At 44.8% G+C, this 11,543-nt stretch overlaps 1 non-coding gene across 1 annotated transcript; it reads left to right on the top strand.

Annotated features, from left to right (window-relative positions):
* Nucleotides 1–1,549: 1,549 nt before the first annotated feature.
* Trnas-uga (transfer RNA serine (anticodon UGA)) lies at nt 1,550–1,624 on the top strand. Its single transcript has one exon. It is a non-coding gene; the product is annotated as a tRNA-Ser (tRNA).
* The last annotated feature ends 9,919 nt before the right edge of the window (nt 1,625–11,543 follow it).

The raw sequence follows: 11,543 nt of genomic DNA, 5'->3' as shown, positions 1-11,543 counted from the left end.
TCGGTCATAACTTGTGGCCAAAACTTACGCCACGATTTACGCAGTGTGTCAGGTCCCAGGTCATCCCATGCTGCAGCGATAGTGTAGATAGCATCTTTGATGGTCAGGGATTTCATTGCCTCGAATGAGTTATGACCTCCTTCAGATTGAGCTGATATACTTTCTGCGATATCGCCTTTTCAACCGTTGGATAAAGCCTTGATCCATTGGTTGGATGAGTAAGGTCACATTAGGAGGCAGAAAGAGAGCTTTTATGTCCCCTTTCACCAAATCTTCCTCAGATGGATGTGATGGTACGTTATCCAACAGCAGTACAGCCCGATCAGTCAGATTTTTTTTTCTTTTTTTTTGCTTCAAGTCTTTTTCGACCGATGGCGCAAACTCGTCGAAAAACCAGGATTTAAAAAGATTGCAGTCCATCCAAGCAGATTTTTGATAGCGGTAATAAACCGACAAGGAATATACGTTTACATTTTTGAATGCCCTTGGCTTCTTAGATTTGCCAATGACGAATAAGGGGAGCTTGTGGGTACCATCTGCGTTGCTACAAGGAATGACTGCTATTCTGTCTTTTATACGTATTCATTTGAAGCTGCGAGCGTTTTTGTTGGCGACATTTTAAAGTTCAGCCCTGTTTCGTCCATGTTACACACTTGGCAGGGTAACAGTTCATTTTCTTCTACAATTTCTTGAAACTTAACAGAAAATTCCTTAGCAGCTGCGGCATCGGCAGATAGTTTTTCACCGGAAATAGAAACAAATCGGACACCGTGACGTTGGCAGCAAATTTACTTTCAGCTTCCAGTTTTTTCTGCATAACTATCGCTTTTTCGTTGAGAATTGGCCCGGATATTGGAGCTCATTTCCTTCTTTCTTGAAAAAAACCACATCCACAATGAGTTATCAAGCAGTTCAAGTTTAGGCTTTTTTAACGTTTTCCGATTATGCAGAGTGTTTTCACCATCAATCGTAATTGTACAGAATTCAATGTCTTCCCGATTCTTCCTCCAATCGTTAATTGTCGTAACACCAACATTCAGTTCCTTTGCAATTTTTTGGAGCGATTCTGCTTCGTCCAGTCTTTGTAGCACTGCTAATTTTTCATTTAGTGAAAGAGTTACGTGGTTACGTCTGAATCCAGACATGTTGAAAAACAGACAACTGTACACACTGCGCAATAACGTACAGTATAACAATATGCACAGCGATAGATACCGCAACAACGGCCCGACAGGCGTCCAGTCAGTGACAAGTCGGCACAGGCTCGCGAGCCTGAGCGTGGTCGGACTAAATGGAGTGACGGACCATCCAAGGTCGGACTAGAGGGGTTCTACTGAACGTAAGGAAATGTGAATGTTTTAGGTAGACCACTTTTTTCGTTTTGTGATAGATGGCGCTGTAGTAGTCACAAACATATGGCTCGCAATTTTAGACGAACAGTTGGTAACATAATGAGATTTTCACTCTGCAGCGGAGTGTGCGCTGATAAGAAACTTCCTGGGAGATTAAAACTGGCAGAAGTAAAGCTGTGAGGACGGGACATCAGCCGTGCTTGGATAGCTCAGTTGTTAGAGCACTTGCCCTTGAAAGGCAAAGGTCCCGAGTTCGAGTCTCGGTCCGGCACACGGTTTTAATCTGCCAGGTAGTTTCAGTTGGTAACATGTAGGTTTTTAAATTACAATACAGAACGTAGGTAGTTAGAACATTTTATTTAGATTGTTCCAATAAGATACATGTATCTTTGTGAATGTATCATTTCCGATAACGCATGCTGTTACAGCGTGATTACCTGTAAAAACAACATTAATGGAGTAAATGCTCAAAATGATGTCCGTCAACCTCAATGCATTTCGCATTACGTGTAACGACATCCCTCACAACAGCGAGTAGTTCGCCTTCCGTAATGTTCGTACATGCATTGACAGTGCGCTGACACGTGTTGTCAGGCGTTGTCAGTGGATCACGATAGCAAATATCCTTCAACTTTCCCACAGAAAGAAATCCGGGGACGTCAGATCCGGTGAACGTGCGGGCCACGGTATAGTGCTTCAACGACCAATCCATCTATCACGAAATATGCTTTTACCGCTTCAACCTCACGCGAGTTATGTGCCGGACACCCATCATGTAGGAAGTACATCGGCATTCTGTCATGCAGTGAAACATCTTGTAGTAACATCGGTAGAACATTACGTAGGAAATCAGCATACATTTCAAAGGACTCTGTTGGATTTCTTTCATGTTAATTTCTTAAATCTGTTGTCATTTACGGCATAAATTCCTCTTCTAAATTTACTGTGGCGTTTCTGACTATCTGGGAGGAGACTGAGTAGTGGAACGTGTTACTTTTACACATAAACAAGAACGATCTGTCACACTACTACACTTTAAAACACAGTTTACATGTAATTCATGTCACACAGTCTCGCACGGAACCTACATCCGCTTGCTTTTATATACTGTATATGATAAGATACTGTCATCCCCCTTCCCTTCTGTGTGAAGGGATGAATGAGCAAATGTATTTCTAGTTGCATGCTTGATGGTACCAGACAAGCCTGGCTGCTAGAGAACAGTAGGACCAACGTCGGAACAGGTAGCTACGCTTTCTAAAAGCAAAGAGGTTTCTATCCTTAGTATTGTCCTGTCCGTCCCTTGTCATGTTGGTATAGGAAGCTGCCTCTCTGGTCACTTCCGTTTTGTATACGGAAGCGCCCTTGGTAGGTGCCCAGGTCTGTCTGTCCGCTGCGAGCGTCTGAAGTGGTAAGATCTCCGGCTAAGCGCGTGTCTGCTAAGTCCGCAGCACAATGGATTTCTTAAGTTCAGCCTAACTGAAAATTTATTCACCTTTATTTCAGGTTTTAGCTCTAAAATATCTAATGGTATCTTAAATTGCAACGCAGTGTATTTCGAGTGTCAACTTCAGAATATCTTCCAGTAGCTGCTTTGTCACTACTTTGTGAGTAAAGTGGAACCACGTGTTGATCAGAAACTCTAACTAAGATCATCAATCTTAAATGCGAATGTGAGGGAGATTATAACGTCTCGTCTTAACAATATTTTTCAATATAGCAACTTTTCCTTATGTTCAACCCAGCTAGGGTGTACTTTGTGAGATCAGTACCACGTGCTTATACAATTGTTTGACCCATCGGGTTAATAGTAAGACGATAGTAACCAGTTCGAGGTTTTTCTTTTGTAAATCGCTTTTCGATCTAATTTATTTTAATTATCAAAATGATTGTGGAGTTACACTCTTTGTGTAAACCAAGTTGACCACGTGAGGCATGTGGTGTAATCATCATAGTAGCCCTCAGCTATTCTTTTCGGGAAGATTTCACAGCGAGTTTGTATGAATTTAGTATACCAGTGTGTGGTAATTACGTGACGGACAGGATTGCGCTACGGACGTAACTTCTCTGGGTGAAAATTGAATCGGTTGGTTGCGGTTAATTTCCTCTTGCATATGTTTCAACGTTCTTCGTGTGTTATTTTATGAATGTAGTGTTGTATGCAGTCTCCCAATCTTGGCTCCATATTTGATGTATTCCGTAACATTACAAACTCACATTTTCACAATCCTAAATAAGGCACCAGCTTAGTTATGACTCAAGTTTAACATGCTGAAATTTCAATGATCAATATTAAAATAAATTTCCAAATATAAACTGATTTATTACTTTTTATATAAATTCTCTTTTTTATATACACTCCTGGAAATTGAAATAAGAACACCGTGAATTCATGGTCCCAGGAAGGGGAAACTTTATCGACACATTCCTGGGGTCAGATACATCACATGATCACAGTGACAGAACCACAGGCACATAGACACAGGCAACAGAGCATGCACAATGTCGGCACTAGTACAGTGTATATCCACCTTTCGCAGCAACGCAGGCTGCTATTCTCCCATGGAGACGATCGTAGAGATGCTGGATGTAGTACTGTGGAACGGCTTGCCATGCCATTTCCACCTGGCGCCTCAGTTGGATCAGCGTTCGTGCTGGACGTGCAGACCGTGTGAGACGACGCTTCATCCAGTGCCAAACATGCTCAATGGGGGACAGATCCGGAGATCTTGCTGGCCAGGGTAGTTGACTTACACCTTCTAGAGCACGTTGGGTGGCATGGGATACATGCGGACGTGCATTGTCCTGTTGGAACAGCAAGTTCCCTTGCCGGTCTAGGAATGGTAGAACGATGGGTTCGATGACGGTTTGGATGTACCGTGCACTATTCAGTGTCCCCTCGGCGATCACCAGAGGTGTACGGCTAGTGTAGGAGATCGCTCCCCACACCATGATGCCGGGTGTTGGCCCTGTGTGCCTCGGTCGTATGCAGTCCTGATTGTGGCGCTCACCTGCACCGCGCCAAACACGCATACGACCATCATTGGCACCAAGGCAGAAGCGACTCTCATCGCTGAAGACGACACGTCTCCATTCGTCCCTCCATTCACGCCTGTCGCGACACCACTGGAGGCGGACTGCACGATGTTGGGGCGTGAGCGGAAGACGGCCTAACGGTGTGCGGGACCGTAGCCCAGCTTCATGGAGACGGTTGCGAATGGTCCTCGCCGATACCCCAGGAGCAACAGTGTCCCTAATTTGCTGGGAAGTGGCGGTGCGATCCCCTACGGCACTGCGTAGGATCCTACGGTCTTGGCGTGCGTCGCTGCGGTCCGGTCCCAGGTCGACGGGCACGTGCACCTTCCGCCGACTACTGGCGACAACATCGATGTACTGTGGAGATCTCACGCCCCACGTGTTGAGCAATTCGGCGGTACATCCACCCGGCCTCCCGCATGCCCACTATACGCCCTCGCTCAAAGTCCGTCAACTGCACATACGGTTCACTTCCACGCTGTCGCGGCATGCTACCAGTGTTAAAGACTTCGATGGAGCTCCGTATGACACGGCAAACTGGCTGACACTGACGGCGGCGGTGCACAAATGCTGCGCAGCTAGCGCCATTCGACGGCCAACCCCGCGGTTCCTGGTGTGTCCGCTGTGCCGTGCGTGTGATGATTGCTTGTACAGCCCTCTCGCAGTGTCCGGAGCAAATATGGTGGGTCTGACACACCGGTGTCAATGTGTTCTTTTTTCCATTTCCAGGAGTGTATGTATCACCGGTTTTCGTATGACTATTAAAAGATTATAATTAATGTTAATCTGGTTGGAAATTTGGTAAGCTAGACTGGATGCTTCGTGAAACAGTTGCTCAGTAACGCAAGGTTAACTTCCTCAGGCAACTCACAGCTTTTATCCCACTTTTATGGTCTTGAATAGCAGCACCGCTTACAACACAAATTAATGCAACAATGTTACATATTGCACCATTTAGATTGCCATCGATAAAATGGGAGCCATTTATCCTCCCTCTCATAATGCCGCACCATACATTAACCCGCCAATGTCGCTGAAGTTCCACTTGTCCAGACCATCGTGGATTTTCCGTTGCCCTGTAGCGCATATTATGCCGGTTTACCTTATAACTGTTGGTGAATGACGCTTCATCGCTAATTAGAACGCGTTCAAAAAATCTGTCACCGTCCGTAATTTCTCTTGTGCCCAGTGGCAGAACTGTACACGACGTTGAAAGTCGTCGCCATGCAGTTCCAGGTGCATAGATATATGGTACGGATGCAGTCGACGTTGATGTAGCATTCTCAACACCACCGTTTTTGAGATTCCCGATTCTCGCGCAGTTTGTCTGCTACAGATGTGCGGATTAGCCACGACAGCAGCTAAAACACCTACTTGGGCATCATCATTTGTTGCAGGACGTGGTTGACGTTTCACATGTGGCTGAACACTTCCTGTTTCCTTAAATAACGTAACTATCCGGCGAACGGTCCGGACACTTGGGTGATGTCCAGGATACGGAGCAGCATACATGGCACACGCCCGTTGGGCATTTTGATCACAATCGCCATACATCAACACGATATCGACCTTTTCCGCAATTGGTACATGGTCCATTTTAACACGGGTAATGTATCACGAAGCGAATACCGTCCGCACTGGCGGAATCTTACGTGATACCACGTACTTACCGAGTGAGGCGGCGCAGTGGTTAGACACTCTACTCGCATTCCGGAGGACGACGGTTCAATCCCGCGTCCGGCCATCCTGATTATGTTTTCATTGATTTCCCTAAAGCAATCAGACAAATGCCGGGATGGTTCCATTGAAAAGGCACGGCCGACTTCCTTCCCCGTCCTTCCCTAATCCGATGAGACTGATGACCTCGCTGTCTGGTCTCCTTCCTCAAAAAACAACCCAACCGCGTACTTATACGTTTGTGACTATTACAGCGCCATCTGTCACAAAGCGAAAAATGTGGTCCAACTAAAACATTCATATTTCTTTACGGACTACACGAATTTGTAATAAAAAATGGGGGTTCCTATTTAAAAAACCGCAATTGATATCCGTGTGACCTATGGGAGCGCCGTCTACCGGGCCAACTATAACGTTATCTGGTTTCTCCCTTCAAGATAGACGAGTTTCGTTCTTTGTAGTTTTTTCGTTTGACGCTTATTTCGTGAGATATTTGGCCCGGTAACTATCAATGGACCACCTTGTATAATGAATTACTTAACACTTTGGTGGTTTATGCAGGTAGCTACAACATGCAACCGGACTCTTCTTTTTTAATGATCGTCTTCTCCTTCCAAGGATAAGGTGTCGTAGTCACCTGTTCCAGTGTCTATCATCCATCTTTCCATCCATCTCTTACGGGTGGTACCTAGTTCACGCCTTCCAATCGGCCTGTAGTTCACTATCTTTTTTAAAAATTAAACTCCGACCGAGCAGGCATGAAGGCCCAGAGGTACCGACCGGCCGCCGGGTCACCCTCAGATCACAGGCGTCCCTGGCTGCGGATATGGAGGTGTGTGTGGTCAGCACACCACTCTCTCTGCCATACGTCAGTTTGCGAGACCGAAGCCGCCACTTCTCACTAAAGTAGCTCCTCAGTTTGTCTCACAAGAGCTGAATGCACCCCTCCCATTCCAATCTCCACTTACGGAAAAAGAGCCACAACACCAAGAAGGAGTTGTGCGACGTAGGCGGAGGTTGGTAGCCTTGTTTCTTCATTTGAAAGATGATATCCATTCAAATTTTGCTCCAGTCGCGTAAGAGTGGTGCCTCTATGAGGATGCAAATGAGGTTTGTTTTAACTACGTAATGTAAAAGTCGCGAGCATTAGATACCTTTGAGATTGGCGACGTGATGTTAGTGAAGAATGCCTTTAAGGCGACAACCTGAGTTTGAACGAGGTCGTGTAACAGGGCTGCGGAAATCTGGATGTTCCTTCTGTGATAATGCTGAAAGACCTGTCAGGAACATAAACAATGTAATATAAATATCTTCAACATTTCGCGGCAATGTCAGCAACTGTATAAATATTAATTTTAATTTTAATAATCAACAGCCTCAGTTGCACCGTTTCCCTAGAATTGACCTAGGTTTCAGTCTGGATAAGCCAACCTTCTTCAGAACAACAGTAACTACCGTTTGTCCATATGTAAGTAGGCTGTTTAGGTTTTTATGTTGGTAACGCCACCTAGAGCTCTATATGAAAATCACTGACTGTGCTGTGTGCAGTCTGTGGTTGGTTTGCATTGTTGGAATTTGCTATTGTAGTGTTGGGCAGTTGGCTGTTAACAGCGCGTAGCGTTGCGCAGTTGGAGGCGAGCCGCCAGCAGTAGTGGGTGTGGGGAGAGAGATGGTAGTTTTGAGAGTGGATGATCTGGACGTGTGTCCATCAGAGACAGTAAATTTGAAAGACTGGATGTCGTGAACTGATATATATGTATAATGACTTTTGAACACTATTAAGATAAATACATTGTTTGTTCTGTATTAAAATCTTTCATTTGCTAACTATGCCTGTCAGTAGTTAGTGCCTTCAGTAGTCTGAATCTTTTATTCAGCTGGGAGTATTGGCGCACGCTGTATTGCAGTAGTTTGAGTAACGAAGATTTTTGTGAGGTAAGTGATTCATGAAAGGTATAGGTTATTGTTATTCAGGGCCATTCTTTTGTAGGGATTTTTGACTGTCAGTTTGCGTTGTGCTAAAAATATTGTGTGTCAGTTTAATGATGATCAGAATAAGTAAAGAGAGAAATGTCTGAGTACGTTCAGTAATGCTCAGCTGTTTGAAAATCAAATAACGTAACAGGATTATCAGCACAGTAATTCATTAATTTTTCTAAGGGGGCGTTTCACATAGTGGACATCGTCAAGCTAAAACTACCGATCCATAAACTATCGTCAGACTGTAAAAACGTATCTGAAACTGCCTCAGCCCCACTTCGTCGCGATGCGGCAGTCACCCATCGCGGTCGCAAAGTGGGGCTGAGGCAGTTTCAGATACGTTTTTACAGTCTGACGATAGTTTATTGATTGGTAGTTTTAGCTTGACGATGTCCACTATGGACAAACGGTAGTTACTGTTATTCTGAAGAAGGTTGGCTTATCCAGACTGAAACCTAGGTAAATTCTAGAGATACGGTGCAAACGAGACTGTTGATTATTAAAATTAAAAAAAAAACAACACTGTACATGATTGCTGGCAACAGTGGTCACGAGAATGTACGGTCGCAAAAAGACCGGGCTCCTGTCGACCACGTGGCACTACCGAGAGGGAAGAACATCGTGTGTGGCGTATGGTTCTGAGGCATCGTACTGCACCTGCAGCAGAAATTCGAGCTGCTGTTGGCACCGCAGTGACAAACAGACTATTCCAAATCGGTTTATTCACGGACAGCTCCGAGCTAGATGCCCTGTAGCACGTATTCTACTAGCCTCAAATTACTGCCATTTGCGAATTCAGTGGGGTCAAACGAGAGCTCATTGGACGGTAGTGTGCAGATCTAATATACTTTTCTGTTGTATTTTGCCGGCCGGTGTAGCCGAGTGGTTCTAGGCACTTCAGTCTGGGATCGCGCGACCGCTCCGGTCGCAGGTTCGAATGCTGCCTCGGGCATGAATGTATGTGATGTCTTTAGGTTAGTTGGGTGTAAGTAGCTCTAAGTACTAGGGGACTGATGACCTCAGATGGTAAGTCCCATAGTGCTCAGAGCTATTTGAACCATTTTGTTGTATTTTCTGATGAAAGCTGGTTCTGCCTCGGTGCTAGTGATGGCTGTATGTTAGTTAGTAGGAGGTCAGATGAGCGCCTACAGCCAACCATTGTTCTAGACACAATGGACCTATATCAGGAGCTACCGTCTGGGCAGCGAATTCGTATGACAACAGGGCTATTGTCGTGATTATTCCACACACCCTGACTGGAAATGTGTATGTCTATATGGTGATTCGACCTGTTGTGACTATTTCATGAACAGCATTCCAGAGGGTGTTATTCCAGCAGGATAATGCTCGCCCAGGTTGTAATCCAACGTGCTCTACAGAGCGTCGATATGTTGTCTTGATCTGCTCGGCCACATATGGGACATCATCGGATGACAACTCCAGAGTCGTCCACAAAAAGCATTAACCATCCCTGTATGACAAGCCAAGTGCAACAGACATGGAACTCCATCACACAAACTGACATGCGGTACCCGTCAAACACAATGCATGCACGTTTGCATGCTTCCATTCAACATTCTTGCCGTTACACCGGTTGTTAGTGCACCATCATTTTAAATTTGCAATGGCTTATCTCGCACTTACATTAACCTGTGATCTTGCAATGTTAATCATTTAAATATGATAGGTAGACAAATGTACTCACGAAATTTCATTGCTCTATATAAATTATTTTTCATGTTGCGACTTTCGTTTGATCAATGTATTCTCTTCTATCCTGTCATCAACTGAAAACATTTTTCAGTCTGATCATATCGTTCCATTCCTTAATTTATCCATTTTATTACATCCTCTTACATGTGAATTTCATCTCTGCTGCCTACATACGTTATTTTTTTTCCTACTCTTCATGATTCAGAACCATATGCAAGAGTAGGTAGAGACATAACATTATAGAATCTCATTTGTGTTTCCTTCCTTGTATCTTTTCTCCAAGTTCAACCAGTTGTTCCGCAGATAACTTGATATTTATTAACCTTATTTGCAGTGTCTTTGTCACAGTTAAAACTAATATCACATCCTAGATTAGTGGAGTATGACACCTGTTCTAAAATTTGCTCATCTATTATTTTTTGGGATCTGACTGGATTCTTTTCATTGGAAGTCATGATCTTTGTCTTATTTCCAGATATATTTAAGTTGTAATATATCGCATTTCGGCTCAATCTATATACGGTGTAAATTTTAAGATGACAAACCAGAATAACTCGAAAAATAAGCTTCACACAAAAAATGTGTAGAATCCAAAGTTGATTATTTTTGACTAGGTTTGCCTTCCCTTACCCTATCTTCCATGAGAAGTGGTTGGATTAGTTATGACTCACATATTGCTACATTTCTTCGGAATCCAAACTGATCTTCCCTGCAGTCGGCGTCTACCAGCTTTTCCATTCATTTTATAAAATTAGAACTTTTAATTACGTCATAAATTAATGTTTAGGAGATGTGGTTTGGCCCTTAGTCATAATTGGTTTCCCTTTTTCTGACAGGTCAGAAGATCGTGACTGTAGCCCGAAATCGATGGGGCGGTGGAAATTTTTGTGATCATAAACGGAACTGAAGAAACAGATTCTACACTTTCGGGATGACAGTCTTCGTTCGCGACTACTTCAGGGCTTGTAAATTTTCCATAGATTTGTCTTCTCAGTCATCACGTAATCCTAACAATGAGCAGGTAAAGGGATTATTTATTATTGGAAGTAAACCGACAAAGAGAAGGAGTACACACGTTGGGCACAATGCGGATGAAGTGGTGCTAAAGATAGGACGCTGTTTATCGCGCGCGGAACGGACGTCCGCGTCATCTGGTTAGTCTACCTGGCGCGTGCGGAAATGAGATGAGGGGCCCTTCCTGGTCCGGCTGATTGCGAATCTGCACAGCGGCAGCAGAGCGCGAGGCAGAGGCGGAACGGAAGCGAGCGCGATTACGCCGGCCGGCCGGTATTTGCTCGCCCCGGCGACAACACTGGTAATTGATAGCAGGTGCGTTATTGATGGCAGCGATTTCGCGCCGCGCTGGCGCGGACGGCGAGGTTGTTAGAGCGTCACATCGGCCAGTCGCGCCGGGCGCGGCCTCTGATATGCAAATGCGGGGCCCGCCGCTGCGCTGGCGCCTCGACAAATGAAGCACGTGGCGGTCTGGCGCGCTGTGTGCTGCGTTCGCTCCCTCACCTATCCTCGTTCACCTTTGCTGCTTGCTGAACGTTCTAAGTTATTTCTCTCCCCACGTCTATAGTAGTCGCATTAAAAACGAATAACTTTCCTGATGTTTACAACTCAAAATACCGCTTAATTTTTCCTTCTTCTTTATCTCATCACGAACCATCCTGCCACGCATTCCTTCCTTGTTCCAACCTCTGCCTCTCAGATTGACACTCGCATCCTACCACCTAAATTATTTGCTGGGTGAGTTCGACTCTCTGTCTTTCGCAACAACTT

The sequence above is a fragment of the Schistocerca gregaria genome, chromosome 6 (genome assembly GCF_023897955.1).
Source record: "Schistocerca gregaria isolate iqSchGreg1 chromosome 6, iqSchGreg1.2, whole genome shotgun sequence".
Classification (NCBI taxonomy): domain Eukaryota; kingdom Metazoa; phylum Arthropoda; class Insecta; order Orthoptera; family Acrididae; genus Schistocerca; species Schistocerca gregaria.
This window is presented reverse-complemented; position numbering and strand designations above follow the sequence as displayed.